This window comes from Bufo bufo, chromosome 9 (genome assembly GCF_905171765.1).
Source record: "Bufo bufo chromosome 9, aBufBuf1.1, whole genome shotgun sequence".
Taxonomy (NCBI): domain Eukaryota; kingdom Metazoa; phylum Chordata; class Amphibia; order Anura; family Bufonidae; genus Bufo; species Bufo bufo.
Window position 1 is genome coordinate 133,445,841 of NC_053397.1, and position 9,808 is coordinate 133,455,648.

At 44.7% G+C, this 9,808-nt stretch overlaps 1 protein-coding gene across 2 annotated transcripts in view; it reads right to left on the reverse strand.

The window, feature by feature from the left end:
* Positions 1 to 7,782, reverse strand: part of MYH9 (myosin heavy chain 9) — a 428,796-nt gene extending 421,014 nt beyond the window's left edge. Inside the window, exon 1 of one of the 2 annotated variants that reach the window (XM_040407416.1) lies at positions 7,659 to 7,782. The gene's annotated coding sequence lies outside the window, so the exon portion shown is untranslated. Of the gene's footprint in view, positions 1 to 6,933; positions 7,038 to 7,658 lie in introns of those variants that run through there. The other variant, XM_040407417.1, reaches the window with a different exon arrangement.
* Between the last annotated feature and the right edge of the window lie 2,026 nt (positions 7,783 to 9,808).

Consider the following 9,808-nt stretch of genomic DNA (forward strand, 5'->3'; position numbering starts at 1 on the left):
CTAACTCCTAGGATGACCCCATCTACAGGATAGGGGATAAATATTAGATTGGCGTGGGTACTACCACTGGGACCCCACTAATTACAAGATCAGGGGCCCTGCAGTCCCCGAAATTAACAGAGCTGCTGGTCTAGCATGCGTGTGAGCGCTGTACCCAAGTAAATAGAGCTGCAATACAATGTATAGTGATGTGTTGGGTTAACTTGTGAGGGGGCCGTGGTGCTCACTGGCCTACTCAAAATACCTGATCGGAGGGTGTGCAGACTCCTGCCAATCTCATATTGATGACCTTTCCTGTATTGATGGAATTTTACCCTAGGACTGGTATTATTTTAAATAGACAATCAAATCTTGGGTAATTTTGGGGTAGGTGTTATGCATTATGCTTGTAAAGAAAAAGACATCTGAACTGATTTGAGTTCTGTCTGGGTCATGGCCATACAATAAATTGATGAGTGGAACAAAACATCTGTACTCCAATACTGGAATTTCTGGCTCTGTCCAGGATCCTATGAAGTGCAAAGCCCCAAAACATCAACATCTACTGCATTTACAGGAGGTCCAACTCAGAGATTGAGCAAATGATGATGTTGGGCATATACCATTTACATTAGTTTAGGCCACCATTAAATTTACAAAAAAAAATATCACAAAAACAAAAAAACCTGTAGAGCTGCCCACAAACTAAGGAATTTGAGGCTAATAATTCTCAGGGGGTGTGGTCCATATAGGATCACTCCGAGGGCTCCGTTTTTGAGAGTCCCTCGCTGAATGATGAGCAGGAAGAGGACAAGAAGAAAGTAGGATTCTATTCTCCCTCAGCCGAATACAGGGGGTAATGCCTCCTCAGCTAAATACAGTTTTTGGGATGATTAAGACATTTTCATATGATTCAACATGGGTAAAGTGTGTATTAAATATATTTATAGGGGGTGTGTATGTAGTGCTTTTACAAGTGGACAGGCTGTAAGCAAAAGTATTGGAGTAAAGCCATACTGTCATAAATATGGGTTCTGGGGGCGTTTTATATATCAGGGACATTATATTTACAAAGGACACTAGGGGTGTTAGACACTGGGTGCACTACAGGGGGACATTATAGATACTAAGGCAGTATGATGAGCACTGTGAGGGGTCCTAATATATGCTCGGGGCACTGTAAGGGGTGGGGCCTTAACCACTTCCCATCTGGGCCCTTTGCCCCCTTCCTGACCAGGCCAAATTTTGCAAAACGGACATCTCACTTTATGTGGTAATAACTTTGGAACGCCTTTATTTATCCAAGTCATTCAGAGATTGTTTTCTCGTGACACATTGTACTTCATGATAGTCCATAAATTTGAGTCAAAATATTTCACCTTATTTATGAAAAAATCCCAAATTTACCCCAAAAATTTAAAAAAAAAAAAAAATCGCAATTTCTAAATTTCAATTTCTCTGCTTTTAAAACAGAAAGTGATACCTCATAAAATATTTATTATTTAACATTCCCCATATGTCTACTTTATGTTGGCATCATTTGGAAATGTCATTTTATTTTTTTAGGACGTTAGAAGGCTTAGAAGTTTAGAAGCAATTCTTCAAATTTTTAAGAAAATTGCCAAAACCCACTTTATAAGGACCAGTTCAGGTTCTGAAGTCACTTTGTGGGGCCTACATAGTGGATACCCCCATAAATGACCCCATTGTAGAAACTACACCCCTCAAGGTATTCAAAACCGATTTTACAAACTTTGTTAACCCTTTAGGCGTTCCACAAGAATTAAAGGAAAATGGAGATCAAATTTTTAAATTCACTTTTTTGGCAGATTTTCCATTTTAATCAATTTTTTTCTCTAACACATCGATGGTTAACAGCCAAACAAAACTCAATATTTATTACCCAGATTCTGCGGTTTACAGAAACACCCCACATGTGGTCGTAAACTGCTGTATGGGCACACGGCAGGGCGCAGAAGGAAAGGAACTCCACATGGTTTTTAGATGCCATGTCCATTTGAAGCCCCCTGATGCACCCTTACAGTAGAAACTCCCAAGAAGTGACCCCATTTTGGAAACTAGGGGATAAGGTGCCAGTTTTATTAGTACTATTTTTGGGGTACATATGATTTTTTGATCATTCAATATAACACTTTATGGGGCAAGGTGACCAAAAAATTGTTGTTTTAGCACAGTTTCTATTTTTATTTATTTTTACAGCGTTCACCTTAGGGGTTCAGTCAAGTGACATTTTTATAGAGCAGATTGTTACGGACGTAGCGATACCTAATATGTATACTTTTTCTCATTTATTAAAGTTTTACACAATAATAGCATTTTTGAAACCAAAAAATTATATTTTAATGTGTCCATGTTCTGAGAGCTATAGTTTTTTTATTTTTTGAGAGATTTTCTTATTTAGGGGCTCATTTTTTGCGGGATGAGGTGACGGTTTTATTGGTACCATTTTGTGGGACATACGCGTTTTTGATCACTTGGTGTTGCACCTTTTGTGATGCAAGGTGACAAAAATTGCTTGTTTTGACACCGTTTTTTTTTTTTTTTTTACGGTGTTCACCCGAGGGGTTAGGTCATGTGATATTTTATAGAGCTGGTTTTTACGGACGCGGCAATACTAAATATGTCTATTTTACTTTATTTTTTCTATTTTAATTTTTTTTTTTTTATTCCTAACTTGGGAACTTTTTTTTTTTTACATGTGAAACTTTATTTTATTTTATTTTTTCAACCCTTTATTTTTTTTATTTTTTTTTACACTTTTCGTCCCCCATAAGGTCATACAAGACCTCTGGGGGACATTTGCTTCACTTTTTCTTTTTTTTTTCACAGTTGATTTCTCCTGTAACTGGGGGCTGAGATAGTAGCCCCAGTTACAGGACAAATGCACCCCTATAGAGGCTGTACAGCAGCAATCCAGCGCTGTACAGCCTCACAGCAGGGCTGATCGAGGTCTCTGAGAGACCTCACACAGCCCCTGCACTCTCCGGTCCCGGCGGTCACATGACCGCCGGGCCGGAACAGGAAGCGCACAGCGCTTCCTGCTCTGCAGACACAGCGCTCGGTGAGCGCTGTGTCTGCAGCGATCGTGAAGGCAGGGACACCTGGGAACTGTCCCTGCCTTGTCTTAGGGTTGCCCTGCTGTCACTGACAGCGGGCAACCCGATCAGCAGCTGCACGATTAGCGTGCAGCTGCTATTTCTGACAGGACGTTTTAAAACGTGCTGTCAGAAATAGACGTCCACCCATAGGACGTTTATATCCTATGGGCGGACGTGAGGCGGTTAAAAAAAAAATTCAAGAAAACTGCTGTTGACAGACAGAAAAATGGATGGGTCGTGGAACATGTGTTATTCTTGTCTGTAGAAACCAGCATCAGACAGCTGCTGCCAAGGCCAATAAGATAATGGGTTGCATCAAAAAGGGCATAGATGCCAGTGATGAGAACATAGTCCTGCCATTTTACATATCACTAGTCAGACCACACTGAGTACTGTGTACAATTCTGGGCTCCTGTGAACAAGGCAGACATAAAAGAGCCGAAGAGGGTTCAGAGAAGGGCAACTGTCCCGTTCTTTATGTGCGACCAAACGGACTTGACCGATCTTAACCCAAATTTGGCACACAGGGTACATCAAGTGTCCGGGAAAGTTTTAGACCGGGTACGTTCCTCAGATATTCCCCCCCCAAAAAAAAAATTACCCACATTAGCCAATACAAGCCTGCAAGTCTTCATCTTCAAATCCCAACTGCCATAAACAAGTGATAATGCTATTAGCTGGCTTTTCAGGTGTTGGCCTAGGCCAGTGGTCAGCAACCCGCGGCTCTGGAGCTGCATGCGGCTCTTTTGAACCTTTGCCCGGCTCTGGCATGGGCATGAGCAGTGTGTGTGCGGCATGAGCAGTGTGTGTGCAGCGGGGCAGGCACTGTGCGGCAGCAGCTGGGCAGGCACTGAGATGAGCGCTTCCATTGTGGAAGCGAAGCGCTCATCTCCATAGTGATCTGTTTGCATCGCCGTCCTCAGGACAGCGATACAAACAGAAGGCTGTGCGGGATGAGCAGGGCAGGAGGTGGTGTCCCTTTTCCTGTTCCTCTGATAGGCTGCCGGCACTACTAGGCCGGCAGCCTATCAGAGGCCCGGCGTAGGCGGCGCGACGACTTCATCGCGCCACCTGAGCCGTACAGCGCCGGAAGAGGCCTGATCGTATCGCTCCATAAGAGGTAAGTATAAGTGTTAATTATTTATTTTTTTAACTGGCAGTCTGGCACATAATGGTAATTATACTGGCACATGATGGGGAATTTGGGGGGGCCCCTGGAATTACTGGCACATGATTTGGGGGGGGGGGTCTGGTATTACTACTGGCACATGATGGGGGGGGGGGGTACTGGTATTACTACTACTTGGCTACATGATGGGGGGGGGGGGGTCTGGTATTACTACTGGCACATGATGGGGGGGGGGGGGGTCTGGTATTACTACTGGCACATGATGGGGGGGGGGGGGGGTCTGGTATTACTACTGGCACATGATGGGGGGGGGGGGTCTGGTATTACTACTGGCACATGATTTGGGGGGGGGGTCTGGTATTACTACTGGCACATGATTGGAGGGGGGTCTGGTATTACTACTGGCACATGATTGGAGGGGGGTCTGGTATTACTACTGGCACATGATTGGAGGGGGGTCTGGTATTACTACTGGCACATGATTGGAGGGGGGTCTGGTATTACTACTGGCACATGATTGGGGGGGGGTCTGGTATTACTACTGGCACATGATTGGAGGGGGGTCTAGTATTACTACTGGCACATGATTGGAGGGGGGTCTGGTATTACTACTGGCACATGATTGGAGGGGGGTCTGGTATTACTGGCACATGATTGGAGGGGGGTCTGGTATTACTGGCACATGATTGGAGGGGGGTCTGGTATTACTGGCACATGATTGGAGGGGGGTCTGGTAAAGGTAAATTAAATATTTTAATTAGCTATTAATTTGCAAAAATATATTTACATTGTTAAGTGAAAAAGTCCTTTTTTTCTTCAGATTGACAGCTGACTGCATGATCCTGTATATAGCATTAAGGTAAGAAACAATATATGCAGTGTTATATTTGTTTTAAATGTGGCAATGGTTTTGCGGCTCCCAGTTTTTTTTTTCCTTCGGAAACGGGTCCAAGTGGCTCTTTATGTCTTAAAGGTTGCAGGACCCCTGGCCTAGGCCCCTTAGTTCTATTACAAGGCGAGCTGTGCTTTGTGGGAAATCCACGGTGCTGGCAAGAGCACTGCTGCCTTCTCAAAACAGGTCAATTAGCATGGGGTCCTGAGGTTTGGACCCCCACCGATCAGATATTGATGACCTATCCAGAGGTAGTATAAATGTGGGTATAGTGGAGATATGGCCGGCCACATTCCATCATTCTCTGCCGCAGATGTGAAACTAGCCTTAGGCTACTTTCACATTAGCGTTCTCAATTTTCGCTATTGAGATTCATCAAAGTATCTCAACAGCGGAAATAAACGCTTCAGTTTTGTGTTTTTGTCCTATTCATTGTCAATGGGGGACAAAACTAAACGGAATGCACCAAAATACATTCCATTCGGTTTGCGCTCCCATCGTGGACAGAATAACGGTGCAAAAAGAGTTTCTCTGTCCCTGACGTGGTGCGGAGAGCAAGACTGATCCGTCCTGACACACAATGTAAGTCAATGGAGACAGATACGATTTCTCTGACAATAGAAGACTGATCTGTCCCCCGCTGACTTTCAATGGTGTTCACGACAAATCCGTCATGGCTATATAAGACATAATACAACCGGATCCGTTCATGACTGATGCTTGCGATTGTATTTATGGTAACGAAGCGTTTTTGCAGATCCATGACGATCTGCAAAAGACACTAATGTGAAAGTAGCCTTACATGTTTCAGATGAAATCAATTGATAGGCGATAGCGTGATATTCACTGCATGCACAGAGACAAAAAAAAAAAAACACAGGGCGCACCATAGGGTGAAAACAGCACAATGGAATGAATGGCGCTTTAATAATAAATAATAATAACGTTTGGAAAATAGAAATGAACTCCAATATCAGAGGCTCATCTTGAATGGTTGTGCAAATGTAGACTTGTCTGGCATATAACCAATCCCCAAAGGATAGGAAGGTATGCAGATGTCCTCAGATGAGCGTGCCTGGGCCCACACGGAGGATTAATGTGAAATGGAAAAGAAAGAACCAACCAGGTGCATATGTTGTATCTTCAGAAATATTTAGTTGCAACATTATTCACCTAATGAAGGGAAATTTTTCCCCAAAACACGTAGCGAGTTTGCAATAAATAATTTCTGAAGATACGACATACACACCTGGTTGGTTCCTTGCGCCGAGGGATGTTCCCTCTTTTTATTTCACATGTTTCAGGTGAAAAGCATTCTTAAATCATAGCCCATCATTGATCAAAAATATGAATTGTCCAACTATGTTTTACAGTTATTAATGCATAGCGCATTATGTATTTGTTTACAAGAATTCCAGAAAATGTCAGGAATTTTCAGAAGTTGTATTCCAATAAATATATATATATATATATATAATATATATATATATATATATATATATATCTCCCAAGAAGTGGGCAGAAACTAGGCATTTGCACTGCTACACTGTGACTGGGTGTGGCAACTTTGTTCAGGCAACTCAAAAGGAAGTCCACAGATAAAGCAGTGCATTAGAAAGTGAGTAAAGAATATACTATAGCAAATTATTAAAAACACAAAAAGTGAATATACACAGTTTCTAAAGTAACCCAGAAAACCCATAATACAGTGAATGTTCTGAAAGTCCACGTCATTGTAACGTGAGCAGGACATGCAGGTAGATCGCTGCGACTACATTTCACAACTCACTCCCTGTGTGTAGGACGCACTATACCTGAGCCTATGGAACGTGTCCACCAAGATGAAAGCCAAACCTGAAGAGGTAGAGGTGAACAGCAACAACGAAGAGCACTCCCTCCACACCCACGCCCTTCCTCTCAGGACGAGCACGTCTGCACCGTCTAATGGGAGACGAACTCGAGCCCTACACGGCGGCTCACACCAGATAAGCTCCACACTAAAGGAAGTGGCCGAGTAGAAACGTGCGTCACAGGATGAAGTTGGAGTTTTCTGGTGGAGAACTCGTACTACTTCTGAATGCCCTTACTAGGAGAAACCCCAAGGGCGGATGTGAGCAGAACAAGCAATAGCTTGCTGACACGTCCTATAGATGAAGGGTTTGAGAAGTGATCCCCTACACATAAAGCGAGTAAAACCCTTCAAGTCACAAAAAAGCACGTTTTCGGCTCTTTCTTGCTGCTTCTGGAAGCGCCTAGCAGTGCACACGCTTCCAACCCGGAAATAAAGTTCTAGCTCCCAGCCCGAGGGGCTGCGCGGACTAGAAAGCAGCTTCTTGCCAACCTTCCATGCACATGGGCAGCAGCGCAGGAACCACAAACCCATCAGCCTGCTGCACTTTCAACGGGACCCCTGCAGCAAAGTACAGCGTGTGGAGAGGCACAAGTCAACCGCAACAAGGGCGTGTGCGATAGGTCCCAGCAACATCCAGAAAGACGCTTTACAACCCCCATAACTGAGTTGACACCGCGGCGCACCTACCTGAGCGCAGTGAAGCTCCGAATAGGACAGTTTCCAACTCGCTCCTTATCTAGCTGACTCCTCGGAAGAAGCTGGGCACCAACTAGCACGCGCACAGATTTGAAGCAAGGAGGGTGGCCGGAACACCACGCCTATCCTGTGGGCGTGGCTCTGAGAAGGGGGGGGAAGGGCGTGGCTCTGAGAGGGGGGGGGAGGGCCGCAGCCATTATAAGCCCATTCAAGAGCAATAAGCCTAGATTTCGCTACCCCAAAGCATGTTCCCTAGCAGCTACATGATCCCTGCTTCTGCTGCTATAAACATGACCCCTCCCTTGGTTCAGATTTACTTACACTACAGCTCTGCTACATCTGTTTATCCCACACCAGCACGGTGGCGGAATATCTGCAAATACAGCTCTGCTACATCTGTGTATCCCCTCCCCGCCAGCACTGTGGCTGTCTAGCTGCAAATATAGCTCTGCTGTATCGCAGACACAAACTCCTAATAAATGAAGGGTGCTACATCTGCATACACAGCTCTGCTGCATCTTCATACAACAGAGCTGGATGCTGATGTAGCGCCTTACTTTATTAGTAGGAAATTGTGTTTTTTTTTTTTTTTTTTTGTCTAGAGATAACAGCAGAGCAGTATTTGCAGCTGGACAGCCACAGTCATGTGCTAAGGTGAAATACATAGATGTAGCAGAGCTTAGTGGGCATGCTAATGGGGGAGGGGATCTTCTACCATCAAGGAACAAGCAACCTCCCCCCACTCACAATGGTGCCAGAGCACCTACCAGAGTAATAGTTCTTCCAGTCTGGAAACCATACCCTCCACCAGGGGGGCGGAAAGCATTTTTCTGTGTGATACAGACATTTTAAACATTGACAGGTTTAACTTTTTAAACAGAACATCCAAATTTGTCATTTGTATAATCATAATATTGTTCCTCAACAGTAGATGTATCCGTGTCGTCTTCAAGGTAAAAGATTTAATAAATGATATCCTGACTTTCTGGGTGATATATTTTTATTGCAGGAAGAAGTATACAGTTGTAGGGCTTCATGGCATCACTTGTCTGCCCAAAGACTGGTGAAGAAACATAGTACTAAATGTGACTGTATTAGGGCTCTTTCACAGGAGTGTGCCCCTTGTGGGGATCATGCGAGTAGTCCACTTCCACCCATCAGTGTGCAGTACCTTCCACAGGACCCTGCAGCAAAGTACAGCGTGTAGCAAGGCACAAATCAACCGCAACAAGGGCGTGTGCGATAGTCCCAGAAACAACCTCATCGAGCGCCTGTAAAGACACTTACAAACTCACATACCTGAGCGCAATGCATCCAGCAGCAAATGAGGCTCCATACAGTAAGGTTTCCCACCTCACTTCTTACCTAGCAACCTACTAACCCCCACAAGAAGCAGGTAAGTGGCCGCTAAAAACCACGCCTATCATATGGGTGTGGCTCTTTGAGAAGGAGTGTAAAGTGCAGCCATTTCACCCATCCAATTGCTCCGTCTGAGATAACATACACTGCTCAAAAAAATAAAGGGAACACTTAAACCACACAATGTAACTCCAAGTCAATCACACTTCTGTGAAATCAAAACTGTCCACTTAGGAAGCAACACTGAGTGACAATCAATTTCACATGCTGTTGTGCAAAATGGGTTAGACAACAGGTGGAAATTATAGGCAATTAGTAGACACCCTCAATAAAGGGAGTGGTTCTGCAGGAGGTGACAACAGACCACTTCTCAGTTCCTATGCTTCCTGGCTGATGTTTGGTCACTTTTGAATGCTGGCGGTGCTTTCACTCTAGTGGTAGCATGAAACGGAGTCTACAACCCACACAAGTGGCTCAGGTAGTGCAGCTTATCCAGGATGGCACATCAATGCGAGCTGTGGCAGGAAGGTTTGCTGTGTCTGTCAGCGTAGTGTCCAGAGCATGGAGGCGCTACCAGTAGACAGGCCAGTACATCAGGAGATGTGGAGAAGGCTGTAGGAGGGCAACAACCCGGCAGCAGGACCGCTACCTCCGCCTTTGTGCAAGGAGGAACAGGAGGAGCACTGCCAGAGCCCTGCAAAATGACCTCCCGCAGGCCACAAATGTGCATGTGTCTGCTCAAACGGTCAGAAACAGACTCCATGAGAGTGATATGAGGGCCC